The sequence below is a fragment of the Narcine bancroftii genome, chromosome 3 (assembly GCF_036971445.1).
Source record: "Narcine bancroftii isolate sNarBan1 chromosome 3, sNarBan1.hap1, whole genome shotgun sequence".
Classification (NCBI taxonomy): domain Eukaryota; kingdom Metazoa; phylum Chordata; class Chondrichthyes; order Torpediniformes; family Narcinidae; genus Narcine; species Narcine bancroftii.
Genome location: NC_091471.1, coordinates 274789385 through 274809283, shown reverse-complemented (window position 1 = coordinate 274809283; position 19899 = coordinate 274789385). Strand labels below are relative to the sequence as shown.

The following is a 19899-nucleotide window of genomic DNA, read 5'->3' as shown; positions in this document are numbered from 1 at the left end:
TATTGCTGTTCTAATGCAGGAGTAGGTAGATGCAATTGATCAGTGCCAGCTTAAATACCACTGCATATTGTCTTTGATTTGTTGCTGCATTGGAAGGTTATGAAAGGGAATATTAGTCGATGTTGTCACCACATTTATTTAGTGTGCCAGTATCTGCATAGTATATGAAACATTCTCCTGAAACTAATAACATCCAATATATTATATACTGTCTTTTGAAAGGAATTCATCATCTCAGGAAGTGTCCAATATCCATATTTCATTTTATCGATAAATAGTTCAAATTATTCTTACCAGATATAATGTACCTTTAAAATACATTGATATGTTTTACAGTAAAATCCCTGTTATCCAGAATTCAAGTAATCGGCAACCTAGAGCAACCGGCAAAGAAAAAAATAATGGAAAACAAATGGATAAAAAATACGGAAGGTTTAAATAGGCGCGCCTCGCCATTAGTTCTTCATTCACACAAAATACAGTCTCAAGCAATTGTCCATCATTTACCAATCCACCTGTGGGAGCTGGATACCAGGGGCTTTCTATATAAAGCTTGAGGAAAATGTCATATTCTATCCATAAAATGAGGATGATGTCAACAATAAATTTGAGGCAACGGTAGAAGAATTTCACATGAAGTCCATGACATATTCATCGCATTCTTTATTGAAATTTATTCATTCATGCATTGTCTGGTAGCTAAAGCGATTGAAATCCTCAGCAAGGGTACTTAATACTATGAAGTATAACATAATTGAATAATGTGGGCAAGCAAGTTAATGGAAAGGAACTTGCTGTAGATTAACCAACTTTCATTGCATAAAGCAGGATGAATACAGAGTCAGTGCCTGGTGAAAGAATACAGAGTCAGTGCCTGGTGAAAGAATCAGGAGATAATCTGTTGCAATGTGGCTGAAGAATAAAATACAGCAGATGCTGGAAATCTGAAATAAAATCAGAGAATGGAAGAAATACTTTGGTCAGTAGGCATCTGTTGGTTATATATCTTTCCATCCCATGGTCACTGCGAGTCCGCCTGAGATCCTCCAGCATTTCTGTGTTTTGGTTGCAATTACAGTGACTGCAGACTTCCATGTTTCACTCCTTTGAGATTATCCAGTTTAATGTGGTCATCTGTCAATCATGAATATTCACCTTCTCTTTGATCCTGTAGAAAAACCGCAGGAAACATTAGGATGTCAACTTTTATTATTAGCACATCTCAACACTTTGGCCAATCAAATAGGGTAGTCAAGAAAACATACTGCATGTTGTCTTCATTAGGTGGGGCGTTGAGTATAAACATAATTAAGTCATGTTCGGCTGCATGTAGAATATTGTGTACATATCTGGTCATCCCGTTACATAAAGGATATGGAGATTTCAGAATGGGGTCAGAAGAAATTTACCAAATGTTTCCTTGATGACAGAGTATGAGCTTTGGTGAGAGGCTGGATGAACTTGCGTTATTTTCTCTGGAGCATCAGAGGCTGGGAGGAGATCTGATGCGTGTATAAAATTATGAGAGGTAGAGTAGATAGTCAGCACCAAAGGAAAAAATATCACGGGGGGAGTAAAACATGAAAGTCTGCAGCTTCAGTGATTGTAGTAAAAACATACAAATGAAGTCACCCCGTCTCGCCAAGTACACTGGGGGTAAAGGTATATAACCGATATTTCAGGTCTTAGCCCTTCTTTAAGGCATAAGCAAAAAGCAGGCAGGTGTCTTAGTTAAAGAGTAGAGAGAAGGGGGAAGAATGGGAGGGGAGGAATCCAGACCAACAAACAAAAGATGATAATTGGATATGATAAGAGGAAAGGTGAAATTGATTTTGGCTCCGTGAAAGGAGACAGAGGGACAAGGGAAGAGAGAGAAGAGAGAGAATGCATTTGAGGGAAGGTGATGGAGAAGAAGAAGGGGAGGGATTCTTAACACAAACCAGAGAAGTCGATGTTAATGTCGCCCGGTTGGAAGGTGCCGAGATGGAAGATGAGGTGTTGTTCCTTCAATCTGCAGCTGATCTCAGTCTGGCAGTGCACGAGACCATGGACAGGGAATGGGACGAAAAATTGAAATGGGTGGCCTAGAGGACATGGTGCGGAATGAAGGGTGTGGAAGGAGTTAAAACAAGATGTGTTTTTTTTGCCTGGATTAGTGATGGAAGCAGATACAATAGTCATGTTTAAGAGGCTTCTAGATCAGTACATGAATATGCAGGGTTAGAAGGATATGAAGCAAGTGCAGACATCAAAGTTTCATCATGAATTGGGCATCATGTTCAGCACAGATACATGGCTGAAGCCTCTCTTCCTGTGTTGTATGTTCACCCATTCCAAAGATCTCCTTCAAATTAAGATCCAGTGTCATCCAGTGGACGTGCATTGTCTATTTCATCACCTTAAGCCATCAGAAACTGACTCTCAATTGGAAAAGATAAATTGGCCTGTGGTGTTTATTTTTGGATTGTATCCGTAAGTGCCTTACATCAATGCCTTGCTGCACACCGCAAACTGAATTAACATTATTGTCAAGTCTTGCATGTAAAAAGTGGTTATTCTGGCTGATGCATTTGTCAGCATTTTCAGGAAACAGCAGGTAAGAAGTAGGAACCAATGAGGCCTGTGTTCTTAAAGGGTAATTGGAGTGACCTGCTGAGATTTAAACAAAATAAAAATCAAGTGAGCTATTTACTGATGCACAAGTCATTACGCTACTGCCCATGTTTTAATTCTTACTTGTTTCATCTATTGGCTTCTGGACATTAAGTAAAACAGGCAGAGGTACAAGCCTTCATTACTATCACAGCTGACTGACTGGCATTGGGATTAAGGATGAAGCAGACAAAAAAACTGTTTATTTTGAGACACTGAGATGGATGTGTGTGGTCTTTTAGTGAAAAACCTGAAGAAACATTGAAAGTCAACACTCAGCCTGAAATATTCTAAACCCTGATGATATCACGACTGTGTAGGTCCATAAGGAACTCAGGAACTGGAGAGAGCCACTTGGTGCAAAAAAATGCAGATGCTGCTCAATCTTCCAAATTCTCCCTGCACCTCTCGTCTTGCTCCAGATTCTAGCATCCACAGTCACTCGTGTTTCTGAAGGCCATTCAGCCCCTTGTATCTGTGATACAACTTGATAGTGGACTCATATAGAGTTCACATTTATTGTCAGATGCAGCTCTGATACCTGGTTCCCATGAGTCAGTCTCCACCAGCCCACAGACCATCACATCCTCCGACCTCAAGTTGCCTGCAGCCTGTGTGGGTTCCTCAGCTGATGACCACCTCGCTAGTCCACCATCGTACTCACCGTCCTGTAGGGTTGTCTTCTCTGCTTCTCCTTCTCAAAGCAGGGTGTCCTCCCCATTCTTGATGCCCTGCCCATGAGCCATTCTGCTGCATCCCCCAGAGTCTGCAACTTCTCGTGGACACTGCCAAGCACAGACACCGCCATCTTGGTCACAGACCCATGTTGCAAGATTTTAGTTTCAAAACACCATCAGCTCCTTAAACAGGCTATTTAACAGCTATACAGAGCCATCAGAGGTTGAACCGGGCAGTTTTGAGGCAGAGCTGCCTCTGTGCACTCCACGGGTCTACACCAGTGGCTGTGCTGCCTTTGTTTTTCAGGTATCAGTATGTTTTTCAGGTATCAGAACTGGGATTCGACAGGATGCTGGGGGCAAGAATGGGTCCCGAAGGGTTTCGGCTGTTGAAGGCTTCCTTAACGTATCGGAGGTTTGGGTCTGGAACCCAGGCTGTCAATGTTTTGAACTGGAGTCTGTCGATGGAGGTGAATTCACAGATACTCAGTGACTCTGAAAGGACTCTCGTGCCTCTTTTTCTCCTATTGTTAGGGGCACCAGGCTCATGCAGACTCCTTGCCTTACACCAGACAAAAGTTGAAGTATACATATATTTTGATGTTCAGTAAAATCCCTATTATGCGGGATTCAAGCAACCAGCAAAAAAATTGCAGAAAGTAAATAGGTAAAAAATACAGAATTTTTGAACTTCGCCACTCAGCACATAATCTCAAACATAAGGAAAATTCACTTATCTGGCAACCACCAATCCCCACAGGTGCTGGATACCAGGGGTTTTACTGAACCTTGAACTTTTGAACTTTTGATTGATCGTCGTTGGAGATCCTGCCTAGAGGGGTACACTTAGAGGTTCCACCTTCTCCGTAAAAGGAATACTGGTGAAAGCAGCTACGGGGGGTGTGGGGGGGCGGGGGGGGGCTGATGACGCCATCAGCCCATGACCCAGAAGCACGAATTTTAAAGAACCCATATGGTTAATAGAAGTGATTATGTTGCGCAGGAGATCTGCCTGAGGCCTAAGGCTGCTGGCACAGATCCCCACTAGCGCTCTTCCCTGCTCTTCAGTCGCCATTTTCAGTATAGCCCTTCTTGGCGTGTATATTTGATGTCATGGTGGTGGGTGGCGCCACCTCTCGCCCCACCTCCTTCAACTCTGGAAGCTGCTCCCGACTCAGCTCTGCATGAAGGGACCACGGGATCCGCTTTCTAAGTCGTCACCATAAAAGGTAAAGCGGCTTTTTTTTTAACTTGAGCCGGCTAAAATGGGGGTTTCACCATAAAAAGGCATCTTGTTTACGCTATGATCCTGCTACTAAACTCTGGATTTCATGAGTTGTACATGACAATAAATCCTGATTCTTCTGATTACGTACATGACAATAAACTCTCTTATCAATCTTTTGCCTACAGAAGTATGATCTCCTGTGTTCTGAGTGACACTCATTCCTGAATTGTAACTACTCACTTTTATTTGAGACAATTATTTACAAAATGACCATTGCATTTGCCCACAAAAGGAAAGAGTTAACATTTCAAAAAGTTATTCATGCACCTTAGGATATGACCGGTGCTATACAAATGCAAATTACTGCTGTCTTATGAGAGGTGACCAGCATGCCTGCTCTGCATTTGAATGCAGTTCGAATTAATGTGAATCACAACTCTTAAAGTACATCTTTGTTTGTAAATGAACAAGGAGACATTGATAATAAGATGGTGTATCTGTATAGGAAAAAATCACAGCTTGAGCACTTACAAAAGATAGCAAACGGTGTTTGAACAAAGCCGCACACAAGGAATAATCAATAGCCTGCAAGGTCAGGGAGCTTTCATGATAATGTCATCTAAAAATGGTGAAAGAGCTATTGAAGATGCAACAGGGCAAAAGCAAAATAAGAGGCAAAAATACAGCAGTCACAGATAGAAAGGCAAAATGCCACAAATTTAAATCACATTCTTCTAAACCCCGGCATGATTTGCTTTGTTTTGTGGAAAATGAAAATGTTCACTGATACTTGTTCTGTCAATACAGTGCTGAGGCAGACCGAGTAACCAACACGTCCAGGAGACAGTGCTGAGGGCAGATGGAGTTTTTGAGAAATCCAAGTGCATTTGTCCGTTCATTTTTCTTTTGATTTTGCCAACTGAAATTTATAATTTTTATATATTGTGCTCCGTGACATCGCCAGTGCAGATGGAAACCATTATTTGGGTTCTAAATGAGCAAAAACATGGGCAGCACAGTTAGCTTAGTGGTTAGTACAACAACGTTACAGAGCCAGTGACAGGGGTTCAAATCCAGTGCTGCCTGTAAGGACTCTGTACGTTTTCCCCGTGTCTGCATAGGTTACCTTTGGGTGCTCCAACATGTCCTGAAATTGTAGCCCAATTACATGTAATTGGGAGCCATGGGTTCGTGGCCTGTACCGTACTGTATATCTACATTTAAAATACATTTATGGCATGAAAAATAAAGGGCAGTGGATTGGAGCAGAGTATATTTGGAGGGGAGGTTGTGGATTCAGATGGTAGGGTTTACATTGGGGCAGCAGAGGTGGTTCGTTGGAAAGCTGAGGGCTGACTATTGGATAGTCTGGGAGGAAAAGGGTGGCAGGGCTGGAAGTTCATGTTTGGCTTTGGGTGCTAGAAGCAAATCACAGGTTGTACATTTGCTGTGTGGGCAGTGAAGAATCAGTCTTTATGATTTATATGAGAGAGGGAACGGCTCCCCTTTGCACCAAGGCTGCGTCACAATTCTGCTTGGGCACAGCTATCTAAAACAGGAGATGATACTTTTTCAATGTGACACAATTATGAAGCATTTGGAAGCTAGGTTATCAGAACAAATCATTGGATCCCAGGAAGTAGCAAGGAATGGAGGGTGAAGGATTTCCACGCAGGTAGATGGTTAAGCAGGCACCTGGGGTATATAGGAGTAAAATATGAACGTCGACGGACACCGTGGTTGAAGTAAACACACAATGCAGGAGAAACTCAGCAGTGTCCTTTATCTTTCTTTGGCTTGGCTTCGCGGACGAAGATTTATGGAGGGGGTAAAAAGTCCACGTCAGCTGCAGGCTTTATACAGCAAAGATAAAGATACCTAACCAACATTTTGGGTTTGAGCCCTTCATCAAGATATGAGCAAAATGTAGACGGGCGCCTGAACGTTTTGCTCATACTGGACCTTGATGAAGGGCTCAAGCCCGAAATGTTGGTTTAGGTGTCTTTATCTTTGCTGTATGTTAGCTGGACAGAGCAGCATAACCACAGAGACAGACACTAGAGGGGCGCAGCCGGAGTGTGGTGTATAGTTCTGGTTGCCACCCTGTAAGAGAGATGCAGATTTTGCTGGTTGATGGAGCTCTACAGTTACAAGCGAGACTGGATTGGTTTGGCTTTGAGAGGAGCTTGACGATGGTACACGAAATGATATCGCAGATAGTGCAAGCAAATGTGATGTCATTGTTTTCAGAAGGCATCAGCTGCTTTGTACTTGTCCTTAACTACATTAATGACAATTCAGTAAAACATGCTTAAATCATAATACCTCTCCTCTCTTGTCTGCAGATGTTCTGAAGGTCATCAGCTGTATTTTATTTTCTCTGATCCCATGTTCCTTTTGAAAAGCATCTCCCTATTTGCCTACATCCTTCTCTGTGACAGAGAAAACTTTGGAAAATGTTCCAAACTGGGAATTCTAGAGTACTGCTCTGGCAGTAGAAGTAAGACTGGTCTAATGATCCCAGCCCAGGTATTATCTAAAACCAACTACATTAAAGAGGCTTACTGCAACCATTGCACTAATATTAAAGAGTAGAATTCTGCATTTGTAGCTCTCCCTGTCATGGCTGAGAATCATTCACACATTAATTTGAATAAGATGAATGGAATTTTTAAATTAGTCAGCCATTTACTCAGAGAGTGGTAGACGTGTGGAATGAGCTTCCAGGAGAAATAGTGGCGGCGGAGTCAATTGTATTATTTAAGAAAAGGTTGGACAGGTATATGGATGAGAAGAAGATGGAGGGTTATGGGCATTGTGCAGGGAGGTGGGACTAGAGAGGGGTGTTTGGTTCGGTGCGGACTAGAAGGGCCTAATGGCCTGTTTCCGTGCTGTAAATTGTTATGTTATATGTTATGTTATTTACTTCTTCTGCCCCAATATTGTATCTTTCAGACTGTCCATTTATCTATAGAATAATGGACATCAGTGACATTTACTCTTGTGGACAAATTTCCAGCCAAATTTGATGTAATTAATGACTTCTCGCAGCAAAGATCCTGAGCCTGAAATCCGTTTGTTGCCTCAAGCTACCTTTTTATATCAATCTTTCTTTGGCTTGGCTTCGCGGACGAAGATTTATGGAGGGGGTAAAAAGTCCACGTCAGCTGCAGGCTCGTTTGTGGCTGACAAGTCCGATGCGGGACAGGCAGACACGGTTGCAGCGGTTGCAGGGGAAAATTGGTTGGTTGGGGTTGGGTGTTGGGTTTTTCCTCCTTTGCCTTTTGTCAGTGAGGTGGGCTCTGCGGTCTTCTTCAAAGGAGGTTGCTGCCCGCCAAACTGTGAGGCGCCAAGATGCACGGTTGGAGGCGTTATCAGCCCACTGGCGGTGGTCAATGTGGCAGGCACCAAGAGATTTCTTTAGGCAGTCCTTGTACCTTTTCTTTGGTGCACCTCTGTCACGGTGGCCAGTGGAGAGCTCGCCATATAACACGATCTTGGGAAGGCGATGGTCCTCCATTCTGGAGACGTGACCCATCCAGCGCAGCTGGATCTTCAGCAGCGTGGACTCGATGCTGTCGACCTCTGCCATCTCGAGTACTTCGACGTTATGGATGAAAGCGCTCCAATGGATGTTGAGGATGGAGCGGAGACAACGCTGGTGGAAGCGTTCTAGGAGCCGTAGGTGGTGCCGGTAGAGGACCCATGATTCGGAGCCGAACAGGAGTGTGGGTATGACAACGGCTCTGTATACGCTTATCTTTGTGAGGTTTTTCCAGACTCTTTTGTGTAGTCTTCCAAAGGCGCTATTTGCCTTGGCGAGTCTGTTGTCTATCTCATTGTCGATCCTTGCATCTGATGAAATGGTGCAGCCGAGATAGGTAAACTGGTTGACCGTTTTGAGTTTTGTGTACCCGATGGAGATGTGGGGGGGCTGGTAGTCATGGTGGGGAGCTGGCTGATGGAGGACCTCAGTTTTCTTCAGGCTGACTTCCAGGCCAAACATTTTGGCAGTTTCCGCAAAGCAGGACGTCAAGCGCTGAAGAGCTGGCTCTGAATGGGCAACTAAAGCGGCATCGTCTGCAAAGAGTAGTTCACGGACAATAACACAAAGGGATCTGACAGTGTAGGCAAGGCCCTGTCTTAATGTCTTATTCACATGAAGCAGTGCAGTAGTGTACTCCCACACCACTGCAGTGGGAAATCAGACTGCCTCCATAGATGCTCGCTTCAGAGGAAGAGATGTAATCGTGCCATTTACTGACAGAGCTGAGAATGGAAATATCACAATCTACACCACCAGGCTGAGGAACAGCTTCTTCCCACGGGCAGTGAGGGTGCTGAATGACCAAAGGAACTACTCACACTAACCATGTTATTTATTTATTTGTATTGATGAATACTTGTTCTGCATTACGTATTATTTGCCTGTATGTGTGTTATGTCTGGTTGTGTGTCTGCATGTTTTTCACTGAGGGCTGGAGAACGCTACTCTGTCAGGTTGTACTTGTGGCATCAGATGACAATAAACTTGACTTGACAATAGAAATGTGCTGGATTTTTTATTCTACCTCAAAATCACATGTCACGGTATTCAAATCCCAGAAATACGGGAGGAACCCATCCGGTCTTGCAGTGCCCATAAGAGCTACAGTTTGGGGCCTGAGCCCTTCCGCAAGAATCTGAATGCAGAGTCTACAGACTTTTGTATTTCATTCCTGTCACAGTATTCACATGGCTTAATTTTATTCTTTTCAATATGATGTGTTGAACCGGCCCCAAAACTTCCGTGAATGGGAATATTGACATAAACAACATGGTCATCCTCTGCTTCTCTCTCACTTATGCAAGCAACTGTAATAAAAGGGCTGCAGGTGTGAGAGTGAAGATTAAACGTACAGAGGAGGAGATGATGCAAGTGAAATGTTTAATCAGATACAAGAAGTGAGTCACAGACTATTTTCCAACTTATTTTGTTGACTGCCACATTCAAAAGCGGAGATAGTAATCTGGCAGAGAACAGACAGGGAGTGTTAACACTGATGGAAAAATTACATTGGAATATAGAAACTAAAAAGGAAACTGAATAAAAATGGATCTGAGAGAAGGTGTATGATGACATTGGCAGTATCAGCCTGAATGATCTTAATTGAGGAGTTGGACGTCCATTATTCTATAGAAACCTAATCACACAATGGGACATGGGACAGCTGAGGAAGAGGCCTTTCAGCTCACAATACCCATGCTGACTATGGTGTCAGTTTAAAGCGATCCCATCTGCCTGCACAGGACCTAAATCCCCTTCATCCAGCACCTTCCCTCTGCCTGCTGTATAGTGGGGCTTTCTCAGTGACCACCCATTTCAGCTCCCCACTCCATTCCCACGCTGATTTGTCTGTCCATCATCTCAGCACTGCCAAACAGAGATCTTCCTACAAATTAGAGGAACACCTTATAGTCCATCTGGGCAACCTCCAACCAGATGGCATTAACAATCACCTTTTCCAGTTTCCATTAGAGACACCCTCTGTCTTTCTCTTTCCCTTTCCCTATGTCTCCATTTCTTTAGCTCCCCACTCTCTCTCTTTTTCTCCCTCCCTCCCTCTCTCTCTCTTTCCTATCCCTCTGCCTCCTTGCCTCCAGCTCTGCATTCAAAGAGCTACCCCCTCACCCCGATCAATTCTCAGCTTTTCTCCTACCCTCCTACCCATGTTCACTTACAGCCTTTTGGCTGTTAACCTTTGCTCCCCCTGCCCCTTTTTCCCTTCTCCCCGCACCTTTTTATTCAGGCATCTGACTGCTTTTTGCACCTACCTTGACAAAGGACTCAGGCTGGAAACGTTGGGGTTATATCTCTGGACTCTGCAGCACCTGCTGAGTGTCTCCAGTATTAACTACAACCACGGCATCTGCAGACTTTCTTGTTTCATTCCTCCATCCCCTGCCTGGCCGTGTGCCAGTCTAAATGCTTCCTAAAGGTTGCTATTGCATCTACAATGAGGTGCAGTTGCGAGTCATGGACAAATGCAATGGAAGAAAGAATCAATGCAGCAGAGGAGGTTTCTCAGAAGATCATACAAGTTCTACGAAGAACTAAAACAAAATGAACATTACTTAAAAGAATCAAAAAAACAGGGATCAAAATTCTTTGGACACATCATGCAAAGAGATGCATTGGATCATTTAGTTACGACTGGGAAGCTGGAAGGAAAAAGAAGCTGAGGCTGACAGAGAGAGAATGGAAATGGTAAATGGATTAACATCTGGTTGGAAATAGGGGAGGCAACAACTACAATTCGGAGGGTCAGAGACCGTGATGGATGGAGAGACATGATCACTCACACCGTATGGCAAGGCACCTGAAGGAACAAGTTATATTTGCTGTCACACCTTCCCCTGACAATGCATTCCAGGCACCCTTCATTCTCAGTGTTAAAAACTTACCTCATAAATCTCCTTTAAACCTTCCTCCTCTAAGCCCTCTAGTATTTCGTATTTTCACTCTGCAGAAAAAGAATCTGACTATCTCCCCTCTCATAATTTTATATACTTCTATCATATTGCCTCCTGCCTCCACTGCTCCAGAGAAAACAATACAACTTTGTCCAACCTCTCCTTATAGGTCACACACTCTATTCCAAGCCTTATCCTGGTGAACCTCTTTTGTACACTCTCAAAATCCTCCGTATCCTTCCTGTAATGTGGTGACCAGAAAGGCACACTATAATCCAAATGTGTCTCAATCAAAGTTTGCAACACGATTTCCTCACTTTTAATCTCAACCTATGAAGACAAGTTTTCTGTAAGCCTTCGTTGGACCTTGCTGACTTGAGTTGCCTGCAGGAGGTGTAGATGGAGTTGATGACAGGGAGAGAGGTTTGTGTGATGTTCTGAGCTGCAGACACCACTATCTGCAGCTTTTTGCAGGGCAGCTCCCATCCCAATCTACAGTGTATCCAGCCAGTATGCTTTGATATGCACCTGTGGAAGTTGCTAAGGGACTTGGGGGACATGTTGAACTTCCTTAACCTTCTAAGAAAGTCAAGGCCTTAGTGAGTTTTAAATATCACGACAATGCGGTTGGTCTAATTCAGGGTCACTGGAAACATTTGCTCCCAATATGGAAAGGGGTGTGAGATCTACAACCCCACTTCCCACTACCCCCCATCCCGAAATATATTTTCAGTTCATTTGTCTTACTGGAGTTAGGAGAGAGGTTTGTTTTTAACTTGGTAGTTTTCCCCTAGACTCTCAAATTCTTTTCTGCACCCCGTCTCTTTATTATCTGTTATTCGGGTCACAGCTGAAGTGTCTTCATGGAACTTGGTAAGATGGAGTTGGAATGATATCTGGCTTTATAATTGTGGGTATAGTGAGGGGCATAAAGGTTCCCCTTTGTCCTTGAGCGGTCCTAATTATTCCCTTGTTACACGTTAGGGTCACATGATTGAATTTTTCAGGAAATTGGAATCATGCAGGTTAAAAGGCTTACCATTTGCTGGGTTCAAGTCAGCCTGTTGATACAGCTGACCTTCAATGTGCATAATTTGGAACCTAGGACCAATTTTCAATGCACAATACCTCAAGTAAGAGAGAACACTTACTCTTCTCTCTACAAGTTATTCAACAGGAATGAATAAAGCAGATAGATCCCCATTATTGTTGTTGACACATGCGCCTCATCAAAGTTAAAGAAATGTCCAATGACTTGGGGACAGAAAACAAGCAGATTAGTGGGGAGGTTTATTGTGGCATTTAAACCTTGCTTAATGGACTTGCATTGGACAGGGCCAATGTGGATTGAAGTTTGGTTCACACCCCCTAACATTGACATTAGGTCCTTTTATAGAGGGGAAAAAAAAGGCAAATGTGAAGACAGAGATTCTCCATCTATATTTTGCTGCACTTAAAAGGCCCGAAGCCGGATTGACTGCCCTAACTCACTTCACCTCCTCCATAAAAAGAGCGTCACTAAAAGCGGCTGCAAAGGGAAGGGCTGATGTTGTTGTGATGACGCCGTCAGCCCGTGACCCAGGAGCTCGAATTTTAAAGAACCCATATGGTTAATAGAGGTGATTACGTTGTGCAGGAGATCTGCCTGAGGCCTAAGGCTGCTGGCACAGATCCCCACTAGTGCTCTTCCCTGCTCCTCGGTTGCCATTTTCAGAACAGGCCCTTTCCCTTCTCGGTGTGTATGTTTGACATCATGGTGATGGGTGGCGCCACCACTTGCTCCACCTCCTTCAGCTTTGGAAGCTGCTCCCGACTCAGCTCTGCATAAAGGGGCCACGGGATCCGAGTCGCTGGTTATAATGCAGGGTTTCAGCATAAAAAGGCCTCATGAATGTACTGCCACTGTTCAGCTGAGAAACACATAGCTTTCCTCATTCATTCCCCGATGTCAGTTCCTGGTACCTGCCCTTAATTGTTGAAAAAAATTTAGACATACAGCATGGTAACAACCCCTTTCGGCCCACAAGTCCATTCTGCCCATATACACCCAATTAACCTACAAACCCCCATACATTTTGAAGGGTGGGAGAAAACCAGAGTGTCCAGAGACACACAGACACAGGGAGAATGTACAAAGTCCTTACAGACCGTGCAGATTTCGAACCTGGGTTGTTGGCGCTGTAGTAGTGTTGCACTAACCACTATTCTAACAGTGTTGTCCAAATGTGTATCTGCTAATTCTTCCTCTTGCTGATTCCAACCTTTTGAATGTCTCACTCTCCCCTACTCCCCTACCATGGTCAGATTCATCTAATTAACTTCATCTTTGTTTGTTCTTGCTTTATTGCTAAAGTTTCTCATTTGTTCAAGATTTTTTAAAACTACGATAATACAGACCTGAGTTCTCTCATTTACTCCCTACTCATTCAACTCGCCATCGATTTTATTTTCATCAGCCTTTTTGCTCTCCTTCTTGTTATCTGCATCCTATTGGATATGGGTTCACCTCATAATTTGTTCCATTTCATTATAATGCTTGCTTTGAGGACTTGGAGATGGAAAATGCTAAAGTGGATTTGAGGTTGCTTGAAAGTATACATGAATACAGCTGCAAAAACAATTTTTAATCACTTTGCAAAGTGTGAGAACTCCATTACAGCAAGAAGCATTGCCACAAGCAGCTAATCTCACCCCAAGAGAGACCATCTCATGGCTTACAGTCATACATTTATACTGTCATACCCAAGGTTACTAGAACACTTGAACAGACTGTTCCATATATTCCTCACAATTACCTTGGGATTCATTAATCAGTGTCGTTTCTCCTACCCAATGATTAATAGACTTTTGCTACTTTGCCCAATAAGGAGGTCCTTAACAGGTCCTGACAAAAAGAAAGAAGAGTGCAGCTAGCTTCTGTCCTCCAGTCCACATTTTAAAACTTACATGGTCAAGTAAATGCAGGGACCTGCGTCGGCACTGCTCGCCTCTCAGTGAAGGGACACAATGCCATTCAACAGAAGTGCCACAGATTTAGAATATTTGACCAATTTACTATGGTCAGACTATTTCTCACAGGTCTCCATCTCAATAGGTGGCTTTTAAGACCTGCTTTTGGAAATGACATAACAGTACAGTAGTTAATACTGCTGCCTCTCAGTTTTATTCTGACCCCAGGGGCAGTCTGTGCAGAATTTGAACATTGTCTCCATGGCTGGATGAGTTTCTGGATGACTGGTGTCCTCCCATGTCATGTTAATTGCCTGCTGTTAATTGCTCCATGGGTGGGTTAATCAAAGAGAAGTTAATGGACCTGTGTATGTGTGAGTATCTTTCAGGGGTACAGGGAAGTTCATTCCTGTTGAATAACTCATAGAGGGAAGAGTAAGTGTTCTCTCTTACTTGAGGTATTGTACTTGCCTAAACCAATGAGTTTCCTTCTGTGTAATTAAAGGTTAAAAATAAAACCAGAACTTCCATTGGGATAACTGAAGTGGAAAGAGAACACTATTTGTCTTTTTAAGCCTTTCAGATGAGAAATTATTCATGGTGTTATTTGCAGACTGTTAACAAAGGATTGTAACAGGGCTGTGCAGTGGAATTCATTCATTTAAATTAAAATTATTAACATTGCAATTAAAAGAACAGAGTAAGGTTCAGGTATATAGACATATATAATTCCATGAATGGCTTTTTACCTGCCCTCTTCACTTGTGTGCATCTACAGTGCTTCAATTTGGTTGCTTTTGGAAAGTCACTATATAAAGAATATAACATGCCAATGTCCTGCTAGACTGGGGGTTGGGTGGGTGCCTGGAACTGCACTCAACATCATCACTGGACATGTACTTGGAAAGCTTCATCAAGTTATCACTCTGTTCATAACCCACAAATTCAACAACTACCTCTGGGATCTCCAGCTCAGAGGGAGATCAGGGTCAGTTCTCGCTGAGACGTATGATGAAAGGATGAGGAGCTGGATCTCTCTTCTGGAAAATGTCTATTTTTAAGAATAATCCAAGTGATTTTGTTTGTGGTTTTCAGAGACATTGGGGCATGAGAACATTCCATAAAAGTTGCTCTGTCCCAGGAAAAACAGAACAATTGGCAACTATGCCATTTCTTGTGGGATAGGATTCGTGCGGAATTGACCCAGGATTCCAGGCAGCGTGTGCAGATTCAGTCGGCTCATTTAGAAACAGACTTCTCACAGGGGCAGCAATCAATGAATCACACAAGGGGTGAAAGCTCAATGTTGAAGGAACAAAACATCCAGATGTTCTAAACTTTGTGGGGTGTTTTGGGCCTTGATGGAGATAATCTAATTTCATGTTAAGGGAAAGTCTTTTCAAAAGAAACCAAACTAAAGCAATTTTTTAAATATGAAAACATAAATGAAAGTAACTTTTGTTTCTTGATGCTGTTGGCACATTTACAACCAGTGATGACTGACCCCATTTGTACCGATTACATCAGCAATTTTGCTACTGGTAGACCATCACAAACCATACTGGCTGACATCCATCAATTTTTGAAGAATCTACATGCAGGTGATTTTCATTTCAATGGCTAGAACACTGAGGCCAACAAACTCTTAATAGCCTAATATTTGGAGATGGTGATGGAAACTTACCCTTTGTCTCTTAAAAATAAAAGTCGTTGGCCTTATCAGCATCAACGATGAGTCGCACTACAGAGAAGAAGGGGAAATGACGTGAGAGATTAACAACCTATGTCTCAATGTGAACAGACTTCAGGAGGACCAGGAATGACCACCTTCCACTACATATCAACAACTCTGTAGTAGAGTGTGGAGAACACTTAATTAGTGCCCTATCATGGAAACACAACATCTCCTCTCTTGTCAGGAAGGCACAACAGCGACTGCATTCCCGAGAAGATTGAAGCACACAAGGTTACCGGCCACCATTATATCAACCTTCTATAGAGGCTCTATTGAGAGCATCTTGGCTGACTGCATCACAATGTGGAGGAGTTGCTGCAGAGAAATGGATCGGAGGTCAATCCACAGGGCCATAAGAGTGGATCAATAGAGTCTCCCTACCCCCACCCCCGCCACCACCTGCTCCCGCTGATCGACGTGATCTATCGGGATCGGCGTCTGAAGAAGGTGCATAAAATCATTGAGGACCCCTTCCACCCCGCAAACAGCATCTTTCAGTTGTTTCAGTCAGGAAAGAGATACAGGAATATCAGAGCCAGCTACACCAGGCTGAGAGGGCTTCTTTCCATGGTCAGTGAGAATGTTGAATGATCAAAGGAACTGCTTGCACTAATCATCCAAGGCCCTCATATTTACCAAACAATCTTTACTTATTTGTATATAGGAGTACATCCCCTGCATATCTATTGTTTGTCTCTATGTATGCATGTTACATCTGGTTGTGTGTCTGTGGGTTTTATACCGAGGGCCGGAGAATGCTGCTTCATTGGATTGTACTTGTATAATCAGATGACAATAAACTTGACTTGACCTGATTGCAGAACTCCACTCCCTTTCCCCACAACTATATCCCCAACGCTTCATCCGATCAAGATCTTTCTCCTGAACTTCTTGTTGGCTTTCTGAATGATTATCTGACAGTTATAGTCACCAATACAAGAGGAAACAATTTTTTTCAATGACCTTTGCAAATCACCCTTTCAAGAATCTTCCAGTTTGTCACCATCAGCCATCTCTTTACTGGAGAAGTGTCCCACTATTTTTGGAATGGCTCTTGGAAAGTTTCTCAGCCATCATTAGTGTGTTTGACTCTCAGCCCAGACCCAAACTATACACACCATTGCAGTTAATTTTCTGTATCTCATCCAGAGAGCAGCACGACAGATCTGAAGATGAAACTTTGAATACTAACTGCGCAACTTAAAGCTTTAAATTTGGGTGGTGAGGAGGAGGAAGAGCAAGGGAGCTGCTGTCTGACAGCCCCAGCCTCCTGGCTTGCATCCCGACATCTGAATGGCGACTCAGATTCTCCCTCTGATTACAGAGCCTTTCCCTAAGTGCTCCATTCTCCTGTCAGATCCCGCAGACAAGTAGGTAATTGGCCATTGTAAATTCCCCCCTGGTGTGGGTGAATGCAGAATGTGGGAGGGCGTGATGGGAAATGTAGGGAGATCTACATCGGTGAGAAGTTGTTGCTCGGTGAGCACCTGGTACGACAAAGGGCCCAGAGAAGAACAAACAACTGCAGATGCTGAAACTTTGCCTGTTTTCATGCTGGATAAATCCATGATATAAATCAGCCATTCTCAACATTTATTCAGCTATGACCTCCTTAGGTCTTTGCTCAAGGTTTATGGGCCCCCTTCTCTGAGAAGCTGTCAAGTTTTCATTTCTTCTGCACTTATTTCCTACCGACAATGTAAAAAAAAATTGAGGTGTAACGAAAACAAGGCTTTTACTTCAATGTGCTGTGGCCCCTGAGGGGGGGCGGGGGGGGGGAGGGGTGGGGGGGAAGTGGTCAGTAGGTCCCCAATGAGAATGGCTGATTTAAGTAAATCTTGAATCGAAATCCAGCATTGAAAATAGCAAGCAGAATCTGAATAAGAATCAGAATTGTTGTCATGCATATGTCACGGATTTCGTTGTTCTGTGGCAGTATCATAGGGCAACTATTGCTAAAAATTACATGTCAAAAATAAATAGTGCAAGAAAATAGGAGAAATTGAGGTCGTGTTTGTGGTTCATTGATCACTTAGGAATCTAATGGCAGTGGGGAAGAACCTGTCCTTGTGCAGCTAAATGCTCATCTTTAGGCTCCTGTACCTTCTTCCTGATGGTTGCAGTGTGAAGAGGGCACAGCCGCGTGGTGAGATCAAGGATAGAGGCTGCTATCTTAAAACAATGCCTCTTGTAAATGGCCTCGATGAAATGAAGGCTGGTGCCTGTGATGTTACAGACTGAGTTAACAACTCTATGGAGTTTTTTCTTGTCCACATACGTTGTCACTTCCATACCAGAGAGTGATGCAACCCATCAGAATGGTCTCCACGGTACACATGTAGAAATTTGGAAGAGTCTTTGATGACGGACCAAATCTCCTCAAACTCCTCATGAAGTGTAGCCGCTGGCTTCATGATGGCATTGACATGGAAGTCCCAGGATTGATCCTTAGAGATGTTGACACCCAGGAATTTGAAGTTCTTGACCCTTAGCATGAAGCTGCCTGCCGGTTGGTTCATTCCTGTTCTTTCTGAGAAAGATATTTGTCATAGTTATCTCATTTGACCTATTTGTGCATGTTAACTATTCTCTGTAATTGCCCAAAAGGCTTTCATTTAAGTAAGGATGTAATTAGAGACAATGAGTGTCAGCCTTGTCCTATGCCTGCCACCTGTCTGAATCAGAGAGCTTGTAAAAAGAATTTGAATATTTAAGATCCATTATATTTGCAATGGGATGACATCTGTTTACTTTACAAGACTGCATTGTTATGGGGGTGTAGCTTTTCACTTGGTTCAGCTAATCTCAATATTACTTCATTATCCAGCATTATCTGTTCATCTTTGCACCTAATGGATTTTCTCCCACCTGGAGCGGAACTTAACGTGGGAAAAAAAATGGCTTAATAGACCTGATTAAATATTGTTAAAAAGAAATGGAATGTTCTGACCAAACAGTTCCATTTTCCTCAATAAACCTCCATTAAAAGTTGTGTAATACCTAAGGGGTTTTCAAACACAGTCTGGCCTTTATTTACATCACTGAAGCTAGCAGAAAGGTTGAAGTAAAATATTATTTAAAGGGGAATCAAGACTGTGTCAACGAGAAAGAGTGCTATCTTATTCTTCTCCTTTCTTGTAGCCTCTCCCATCCTTCCAGTAAATAGGTTCGTAATTGAGCTTGTGATGTACTTAAGATTCCTGATGAAGGGCTAAGGCCCAAAACGTCGACTGCCTTTCACTTCGTATGATCTACTGAGTTTCTCCAGCAATTTTGTGTACTGCCTTAATGACTATCGACCAGTAGCACTTACATCAACAGTGATGAAGTGTTTTGAAAGGCTGGTGATGAAGCAGATCAGCTCCTGTTCACCTATCGTCGCAACAGGTCTATGGGAGATGCCACCTCACTGGCTCTCCACGAAGGCCTGGACACCTAAACAGTAAAGATGCATTTATCAAAATGCTCTTTAACAACTACAGCTCAGCATTTAACACCAGCATCCCTTCAAAACTGATCAGCACCCCACTGTGTAATTGGATCATGGATTTCCTTGTGTCCAGACCACTATCAGTGAGGATCCATAAGAACATCTTCTTCACAATCTCCACCAGTACTGGAACATCACAGGCTGTGTTCTTAGCCCCCACTCTACTCACCTAGCTCAGTCAACAGTAACATCATCTACAACTTTGCTGACAATACCACGGTAGTGGGCTGTATAAAGGAAGGGGTTGAGTCAGCATGTAGGAAGGAGATTGAAAACTTGGCTGAATGGTGCACCACAACAACCTTGCACTCAAAGTTACCAAACTCAAAGAAAGCCAGAGATATACAATGCAGAAACCCTTGCAAATTTCTACAGATATAACCATATAACCATTTACAGCACGAAAACAGGCCATGTCGGCCCTTCAAGTCCGTACCGGTTCACTTGAACAACTCCACTAGCTCCTCCGCAAACTCCTGAGGAAGTAGAGGCTTTCTTCATGATGCCATTGGTGTGTTGGTTCCAGGAAAGATCTTCCGAGATAGTGACTTTATCTGTCATGTGGTGGAAAGTGCACTGACCAGTTGCATCATGGTCTGGTTTGAGGATTCCAATACCCCTGAGCATAAAGCCATCCAGCAGGACATCACAAGCAAAATCCTCCCCACTATCGAGAACATCTACAGGGAATGCTGCCGTCAAAGAGGAGCGGCAA

At 43.2% G+C, this 19899-nt stretch overlaps 1 long non-coding RNA gene across 3 annotated transcripts in view; it reads right to left on the bottom strand.

Moving 5' to 3' along the window:
- Positions 1 to 681: 681 nt before the first annotated feature.
- The window catches only part of LOC138758794 (uncharacterized), a 36333-nt gene continuing 17115 nt past the window's right edge, over positions 682 to 19899 (bottom strand). For 2 of the 3 annotated variants that reach the window (XR_011354451.1, XR_011354453.1), the window contains 2 exons: positions 3317 to 3437; positions 682 to 1168 (listed from right to left, as the gene is read on the bottom strand). This is a non-coding gene — a long non-coding RNA (uncharacterized lncRNA). Of the gene's footprint in view, positions 1169 to 3316; positions 3438 to 15643; positions 15701 to 19899 lie in introns of all 3 variants that reach the window. The other variant, XR_011354452.1, reaches the window with a different exon arrangement.